The sequence below is a fragment of the Pseudorca crassidens genome, chromosome 1 (assembly GCF_039906515.1).
Source record: "Pseudorca crassidens isolate mPseCra1 chromosome 1, mPseCra1.hap1, whole genome shotgun sequence".
Taxonomy (NCBI): Eukaryota; Metazoa; Chordata; class Mammalia; order Artiodactyla; family Delphinidae; genus Pseudorca; species Pseudorca crassidens.
The window spans coordinates 189973604-189983484 of NC_090296.1; the positions used below are offsets into that span (position 1 = coordinate 189973604).

At 42.9% G+C, this 9881-nt stretch overlaps 1 pseudogene; it reads left to right on the forward strand.

Annotated features, from left to right (window-relative positions):
- LOC137206081 (non-histone chromosomal protein HMG-14 pseudogene) lies at positions 1-2958 on the forward strand (annotated as a pseudogene).
- The last annotated feature ends 6923 nt before the right edge of the window (positions 2959-9881 follow it).

Sequence of the window (9881 nt, forward strand, 5' to 3'; positions counted from 1 at the left end):
CAGACTATACTACAAAGCTACAGTAATCAAGACAATATGGTACTGGCACAAAAACAGAAATATAGAACAATGGAACAAGATAGAAAGCCCAGAGATAAACCCACACACCTATGGTAAACTAATCTATGACAAAGGAGGCAAAAATATACAATGGAGAAAAGACTGTCTCTTCAATAAGTGGTGCTGGGAAAACTGGACAGATACATGTAAAAGAATGAAATCAGAACACTCCCTAACACCATACACAAAAATAAAATCAAAATGGATTCGAGACCTAAATGTAAGACTGGACACTATAAAACTCTTAGAGGAAAACATAGGAAGAACACTCTTTGATAAAAATCACAGCAAGATCTTTTTTGATCCACCTCCTAGAGTAATGGAAATAAAAACAAAAATAAACAAATGGGACCTAATGAAACTTCAAAGCTTTTGCACAGCAAAGGAAACAATAAACAAGACAAATATACAACCCTCAGAATGGGAGAAAATATTTGCAAACGAATCAATGGACAAAGGATTAATCTGCAAAATATATAAACAGCTCATGCAGCTCAATACTGAAGAAACAAACAACCCAATCCAAAAGTAGGCAGAAGACCTAAATAGACATTTCTCCAAAGAAGACATACAGATGGCCAAGAAGCACACGAAAAGCTGCTCAACATCACTATTAGAGAAATGCAAATCAAAACTACAATGAGGTATCACCTCACACCAGTTAGAATGGGAATCATCAGAAAATCTACAAACAACAAATGCTGGAGATGGTGTGGAGCAAAGGTAACCCTCTTGCACTGTTGGTGGGAATGTAAATTGATACAGCATTATGGAGACCAGTATGGAGGTTCCTTAAAAAACTAAAAATAGAATTACTGTATGATGCAGCAATCCCACTACTGGGCATATACCCAGAGAAAACCATAACTCAAAAAGACACATGCACCCCATTGTTCATTGCAGCACTATTTAAAATAGCCAGGTCATGGAAGCAACCTAAATGCCCATTGACAGATGAATGGATAAAGAAGTTGTGGTACATATATACAATGGAATATTACTCAGCCATAAAAAGGAACGAAATTGAGTCGTTTGTTGAGACGTGGGTGGATCTAGAGACTGCCATACAGAGTGAAGTCAGTCAGAAAGAGAAAACCAAATATCGTATATTAACGCGTGTATGTGGAACCTATAAAAATGGTACAGATGAACCGGTTTGCAGGGCAGAAGTTGAGACACAGATGTAGAGAACAAACGTATGGACACCAAGGGGGGAAAACCACGGTGGGGTGGGGATGGTGGTGTCCTGAATTGGGCGATTGGGATTGACGTGTATACACTGATGTGTATAAATTTGATGACTAACAAGAACTCGCAATATAAAAAAAGAAAAAAAAAATGGAACTGAATAGACATTCTTCCAAAGAAGACATACAAATGGACAACAGATACATGAAAAAGTGTTCAACATCACTAATAATCAGGAAATGCAAATCAAACCCACAATGAGATGTCACCTCATACCTGTTAGAATAGCTATTATCAAGAAGACAAGAAATAAATACCGGAGAGGATGTGGAGAAAGGAAACACTTGTGCACTGTTGATGGGCATGTAAACTGGTGCAGCCACTATGGAAAACAGTATGGAGTTTCTTCCAAATATTAAAAAGAGAACTACCATGTGATACAGCAGCCCCACTTATGGGAATTTATCCAAAAGAAACAAAATCACTATCTCGAGCGGGTCCCCAGCAGCTCGGGCAGCAGGAGGAACGGCAGCGGCCAGGCATCCCAGCTTCGCCAAAGGTCAGCTCCGCCACGGGGGCGGCAAACGAGGAGCCCGAGGGGAGATGGGCGAGGTTGTCAGCTACACCCGCTCCTGCAGAAGTGGGAACGAAGCCCAAAACAGGCGGCAGGAAAGGATACATCTTCAGACAAAAAAGTGCAAAGGGGAGCAAAAAAAGTGAAAAGGGGAGCAAAGGGAAAACAGGTCGAAGTGGCTAACCAAGAGACTGAAGACGACTTACCTGCGGTAAACAGAGAAACTAAGAACGAGGAGCCCCCAGCCTCTAATGAAGCAGGAGAGAAAGAAGCCAAGTCTGATTAATACCACGCACCCGGTCCTATCAGGGCCCCTGTCTCCCTTCTTGTACCTTCCAGAGGAACATTTTTATCAACTATTTTGTAAATGCAAGTTTTTCAGTAGTTCCAGAAACATTTTTTAAAAGGAGGGATCCTACCTCATCCCATTTTTTAACTGTAAATGCTGCTTTTTATTTTTTTATTTTTTTGCTTCATTTTATTTTTAAGAGGTGAAATCATTTGCTCGTTGCTTATTTTTTGGTACAACCAGAAAATAGTGGGATATTGAATATGGGAGGCTTTGATTGTCTTGGGTGTGAGCTTCACATTCCATAGATGGGGGGGAGCCTTTCTATCCTATAATACAAAGCACACTAAATGGCAGTTTAGAGTCAGTTGTGCATTTAATGTCCTGAACACTTTAAATTGCTTCTCTTCCCATGTTGTTTCTGGTAGAATTGTTTCCTAAAGCGAGCCACCCACTCCTTGATCTTGGCTCTCCTGGTCAGAATTCTGTGCACTCTGTAACATCCTTGGTGGCGGTAGTCCAGTTTTCCTAGTAACTTTGTTAATGTGCTGTGAATGATTGACAATTTGACTATGTAGGGTATGTGATATTAAATTGTGAATTAGTAGGACTTACGATGTAACAACATGCCAATATCTGAAGATGTTGGTACTTGATGTCCTGTTAAGGGAAATTTGCCTCCAAATTTTAAGCTGGAAAGTCACTGCAATGACTGTGTAGAAAAGAATCACAACTACATGATTTTTTAGATTTTTGGTACGTATGTTGAGAATTGTGGACAAATTGAAATGTCTGTGCACTCATCCTCAAAACAACCAATAAAATCTCAATTATGAAAGAAAAAAAATCACTCTCTCGAAAAGCTCTCTGTACCCCCCTGTTCACTGCAGCATTATTTACAATAGACAAGACATGGAAACACTCTAAGTGTCTATCAACAGATGACTGGAAAAAGAAGATACGATGTGTATACAAATACATACATATATCTACACAGATACATATGAATATTATTCAACAATAGAAAAGAAGGAAATCCTGCCATTAGGGACAACAAGCAGGGACCTTGAGGATTTTACGCTGAGTGAAATAAGTCAGACAAAGAAAGACAAGTACTGTATCATCTCACTCATAGATAGAATCTAAAAAGAAACTGAACTTATAGATACAAAGAACAGATTGGTGGTTTCCGGAGGCAGGGGGAGGGAGTGGGCAAACTGGATGAAAGTGGGCAAACTGGATGAAGGTGGTCCAAAGGTACAAACATCTATTATAAGATAAGTAAGTCCTGGGGATGTAATATACAGCACGGTGACAATAGTTAACAGTGGGATACTACATATTTCAAAATTAAGAGAGTAAATCTTAAAAGTTCTTTTCACAAGAAGAAAAATGAATAGTCTAAATTTACTGTGGTAATCATTTGACAATCTAGGCCTATATCCAATCACTCAGAGAACAAAATGCTTCACTTTCCAAAAGGAAAAGAAAAACTTCTCCAGATATCAGAGAGCTCTCTTCAGTGTAGAACCAGACTAAATGTTTAAAATTTTTAATTTAGGGCAGCTGGCCTTGTTTGATACTGCCAAGTAGTTCTTTCCTTAAAAAGGTTACTGTGAGGCACAGAAAATGAAGGCTAGGCTGTGGGGAGCATGGTTATAAATCCCATGTTATTAAAAAGAAGATGTTCAGCACCACTGAAGAGTTGCGCTCTGAGCGGCACACAGCTACCCTCTGAATACAGAAGTGTGCCTAACGGCTCGTGACGCACATGGAGACGCCTCGCCACTGTGAGGTCTGGAGCTGTTTTTTATTTACTCTGCACCAGACTCTGGGTTAAATGCTTTTTCTCCGTTGTCTCATTGGATCCCCATAACCATCCTGGAGCAAGTATTTTACAAATATAAAATGGAAACTTATTTTACAGATGAGAAAAATAAAGGTCAGAAAGGCTAACTTCCTCCCACTCAGATAGCTAGTAAGTGATGGGCCCTGGCTTGTGAACTTTTAGATATCTGATTCCCAGGGATTCTCTTGGCCCTCAAGTGAATTGCAGAGTAGGAATACTAGTAAGAGCTTCTATTTCAGGAGCCCTCACATGTACTAAGGCATTGCAGTACACACTCTAGGTGGGTGGAGATTCCCACATGTTGGAAGATTGTAGAGCTGAAACATTTCCCTTTGGGAACTGGGCACGAAAAGGAATATTCCGTTGAGGGGATTCCCTGGTAAGGCTTCACTTCTTAACTATTTTCCTCTTGGACTTTGAGGAAAGTCATATTTAGCACATAATTATAAGGTACTGCGCCCACCCCTAGGATGAAATTCCATTTAATTACCCAAACCCTTCAGTAAAAGGCACAAGGCAGCAGGTGGTAACATGAAGAAATCCATACAGAACTCACTACGGAACTAAAAAGAAATAAGTAACATTGAGTGTTTCATATGTGAGAAACAGATACCTGCCTTGTGGACAGAGCAAACTAAATATATAGCCATAAAGGTAGCCCAGTCACGTTTCTTTGGTTGCAAATGACAGAAAATCCAGCTCAAGCTATGTTAAACAAAAACTGATAACTTTAGCTTTAATTTTTGAATTATTAATACATTCACATGATCCCAAATTCAAAAGGTGGCAAAGGATGTATAAGGAAAAGTCCTACCCAAATACCCCAGCCATCTGGTTTCCTCTCCAGAACCAGCCAAAATTATCAGTTTCTTGTGTATCTTATCACATACACACACATGCACGTGCGCACACATGCGCGCGCACACACACACACAGACACACACACACAGAACACTATTCTGTACTTTACTTATTTAAAAATATATATTGGAGGGCTTCCCTGGTGGCGCAGTGGTTGAGAGTCCACCTGCCGATGCAGGGGATGCGGGTTCGTGCCCCAGTCCGGGAAGATCCCACATGCCGCGGAGCAGCTAGGCCCGTGAGCCATGGCCGCTGAGCCTGCGCGTCCGGAGCCTATGCTCCGCAATGGGAGAGGCCACAACAGTGAGAGGCCAGCGTACTGCAAAAAAAAAAAAATATATATATATATATATATATATATATATTGGAGATTGCTCCATTTCAGTACATTAAAAAAATTCCTCATTCTTAAAGCAGGTAATTTATTGTCCATGGAGGGTTAAGTTTTGAGGTATTTTTTCCGTCAACTATGAGGGAAGTCTTATTTAGTCATCCTCTTTCATATTGTTAGGTCAAGTGTAATGAAATGGTTTTGTGAAGACTTCATTCTTGTGTGGTGCTGGTGTGGACCCTAATGTGATGGGGCAGTGAGGGGAATTCTGACTGATTCCACATCCCTCCTTCCACTGGTACCCAGGGGCAGGGAATGGCACCCTATCAAAAAGGTGCATCCACGCCAGCAGGAAAGTGGGATCCCTGAGGGATGGAAGAGCTCTCAGACTCCAGGAGTAATACCAAGAGTCCCCTCAGGAGACACCGAAGCTAACACCTACACCTTTGCCAGATGCACTGGAAGGTGGGGAGCCTTGAAAGGAAGGGCGCTGATGCTTGAGTTCAACTTGTAAGTAGAGCTTAGTTTTATAATCGCTCCATCCTCTACCTGAGATTGTAAAACAGCACATTTCCACGTGAGAAAGCCAGCATCGCTCCACTACAGTCCATTGCAGAAGTCAGTGTGTGAGCCCATACCACGCAGGGTCCCTAACTCCTCATTACAAGGTTCTTAGGAAGGTCCACACACAGGAACTCCAACCCTGGGAACTGCTCAGGGCTGCACTGAGCCACGTGTCCAGGAGTGAAGAAGTTGCTCTTCAGAAGAAGGACCTCCCTAAAAGGCAAGAACACTGTTGGTGTTTTAAGGAAAGGGAGAAAAAAGGGTGAGTTGAAGGGCAATGGGGAGGCTATCCTGATTAAGACAATTTAGTTTCCATCTTTGATAATCCTAGCCGTGCAAAATCCACTACAACCTTTCTTAGCATTCTATGAAAATACAAAGGAGAAAAAGCATTTGAATGTCCACAGTTTTAAACAACAGCCAGGACTTCCCTGGCGGTCCAGTGGCTAAGCCTCCACGCTCCCAATGCAGGGGACCCGGGTGGAATCCCTGGTCAGGGAACTAGATCCCACATGCATGCTGCAACTAAGAGTCCACATGCCACAACTAAAAAGTGTGCATGACGCAACTAAAGATCCCGCATGCCTCAACAAAGACCCAGCGTGGCCAAAATAAATAAATACATATTTAAACAACAGCCAATTATCACTTCTCATCCTTCAGTTCTTTTGTACTTTGGCTCAAAACCAACTACCAGGTAACTCAATAACAAAAAAAACCCAAACAACCCAATCAATAAATGGACAGAAGACCTAAATAGACATCTCTCCAAAGAAGACATAAAGATGGGCAACAGGCACACGAAAAGGTGCTCACTATCACTAATTATTAGAGAAATGCAGATCAAAACTACAATGAGGTACCACCTCACACCGGTCATAATGGCCATCATTTAAAAGTCTACAAACAATGAATGCTGGAGAGGGTGTGGAGAAAAGGGAACTCTGCTATGCTGCTGGTGGGAATGTAAGTTGGTGCAGCCACTGTGGAAAACAGTGTGGAAGTTCCTCAAATAACTAGCGTTGCCATATGATCCAGCAATCCCACTCCTGGGCATATATTCAGACAAAACTATAATTCAAAAAAGATACATGCACCCCAGTGTCCATAGCAGCACTATTTACAATAGCCAAGACATGGAAGCAACCTAAACGTCCATCAACAGATGAATGGATAAAGATGTGGTATATGTGTGTATAAACACACACACACACACACACACACACACACACACACACACAGTGGAATATTAGCCATAAAAAGGAATGAAATAATGCCATTTGCAGCAACACAGATGCAACTAGAGATTATCATACTAAGTGACGTAAGTCAGAAAGAGAAAGACAAATAACATGATATCACGTATATGTGGCATCTAAAATATGACACAGGTGAACTTATCTACAAAACAGAAACAGACTCACAGACATAGAGAACAGACTTGTGGTTGCCAAGGGGGAGGGGAGTGTGGGAGGGAAGGATTGGGAATTTGGGATTCAACTGAAAGAGTAGCTGTGAAGTAGGAATTTTAGACATAGTAACAGGTTAAGGGCATGTATTTGTAGACAAGTTGGACTTTTAGTTTCTTCCCGAGGGACCACATAGGCAGTAACTACAGATCGTCATTTACAGAGAACATCAGTCAACTCAGAGTGAAAAGAAGCATCACCCTTTCTCCATCTCCTTGCATCCTCTGGCTCTTGACTTCTGTGACGTCTCATTGCAGAAAGTTGCTTGTGGAGCAAGGCTCTCTGATCCCACCAGGGGGCTTTCTCAGTAACGACTGGAATATAAGTCACAAGGCACCAAGCGCGTATAAAGAAAATGAATCCGAGGATGAGATCCCTGAAGAAGAAACGTACTTGAACTGGATGGAGCATTTCTCTGGCCTCCTCTGAAATCACCGTGGCTTCTTATGCAATTTGGGGTGACGAGATGAGGGTGAACACAGAGGCCATGCAATGTGGATGGGGATCAGGGAGAGTGGCCATTTAATTTACTGTCCAAACGTGGACACTTCTGAGACTGAATAGGGACACTCTGACATAATTATGCTAGACAGCAGTTACAAGCTGGGACTCTCCCAGGCAAACCAAGACATAGGTCACAGGCCATCCTACTTCCTCCGTGTTGCCACTATAATGCATTAGGAACCTGCATCCTCAGCACACCACTTTAGCAACTCCAGGCCCCATTTTAACCACTGGAAGGGAGCTGGCAACTGGGAATAGCATGTAAAGTTCAAAATCACCCACTTGGATGTTATAGCAAAGTCAACTTGCTAAAAACTTTCTGGATGTTTCCACTATTTTTCTCTTCTCAGAAAGCACACTTTGAGTAGCACTGAAGGCTACTCATATAGTAGATTTGAGGGTCCTTATTATGCAAAAGGGAGCCAAAAGCTCTTTTTAGCAGGGATTATAACTGGGAGAAGAGGAGCAAGAGGTGAGCTGAGCCCGGGGCTTTGGGGAGTGACGTGACGCTAACGGGGCAGATACACTGCCTTCAGAATGATGAAAGGATACATAAGAAAAAAGCCACTGAAGCCAAAAACTGAGACAATTTTTAGTGGTCGCACCAGTCAAATGAGACATGGAGTTGGCATGGAAGGAACAAATGGAAATATCCAAAGTGTAAAGGAGGGAAAAGCTATGGATTGGGAGCACAGGTGTGCAGGGGAGGGACTGTCTGAGGACGTTCCCCTCCTCTCGACGTGCCCATCACTCCCCAGAGATGATCACTCTCCTCACACACGTCTGTTCACTTCAGGAAGTGATTCCCTTCAAGATCTGTGTCTCCCACTCTACAATTTTTTGTAATTTAGTTTTATTCTATTTAGGAGGAGATTTATAATTGGAATAGCTCTAAGTCACCTAGAGACATTTTTCAATGGAAATAAAATTATATATGCCCCCCTCTTGGGAAATTCCCAGAATTGGAAAACTGTGAAAAAATCTGTGAATCAACAGCCATTTTTCTAAGAATTCCCAGAGGACAATCATGCCCCTTGAGTCACTCACCTTCTGCTTCACTCTGGGGCCCAGGGCAGCTCAGCTGTGCTCCTGCAGACAGTTCCAGCCCCCTGTGGTTCACGTCACCCCACACCATCAACCCAGAGCTGCTTCTCTGTCACACAGGCTGAGGTGTGGGGCAGGACTGGCCTCCCTGCCTCTTCTACCTACTCTCTCCTCTGTGTGTCCCTCCCCAAATCCCAGCCTGTCCACGGGGGTCGTTCAGCACAATGACGCCCAGCCTGATGCTATGTGAAGGAAACCACCTTGGTAGGTGAGAGGTCTGGGTCTTGAGGGCGCTTGTGCCTGAAGGATCTCGTGATGGATGGACAGTCGTAGCCCTTCTAAGACAGAACCAGGCATAGGTGGCCCAGGCTTGGACACAGGAACAGAGGCACATGGGATCCGGGATCAGGTCAGGTGAACAGAAGGGTGTAAAGGAAGGAGAATGAGCAAGTGACCAAGAAAAAGTGGTTTCCAGGAACCCATCTAAGAGGATACTGTGCGTAGAGAAGGACACCTGATGGGGAGCCTTGCACTGTTCTCTGAACCCCCTGTGCGCTGACCATCAGCCTGTCATCTTCCTGGTGGGGGTTCAGCTGCCAGATTACAGCAACCAGCTCAGTCCAGATTCTAGTGGACTTTCAAATGGCAACTTTCTGCCCCTCGACCTGTTTATTTTACAAGAAGAGGGACACCTGAGGCAACAAGAGGGCACACAAGGGGTGGGAACCACTCCAGGGTTTTCCCTCATCCCTCAGTAAACCAGCCCCCAATTCACCACCTGTCCCCTTATCCCTTTGTCCCTTCCTGTTGGCAGCAATATCAGGGCATTAGATATGGCCCTGGGCACAAAAACAGTTATATAGATCAATGGAACAGGAAAGTCCAGAGGTAAACCCACGCACATATGGTCAGCTAATCTATGACAAAGGAAGCCAGAAAATATAATAAAGAAAAGACAGTCTCTTCATTAAGTGGTGCTGGGAAAACTGGACAGCTATATGTGAAAGAATGAAATTAGATCATTTTCTAACACCATACACAAAACTAAACTCAAAATGGATTAAAGACCTCAATGTAAGGCCAGATGCTATAAAACTCGTAGAGGAAAACATAAGCAGAACACTCTCTGACATAAATCGCATCAATGT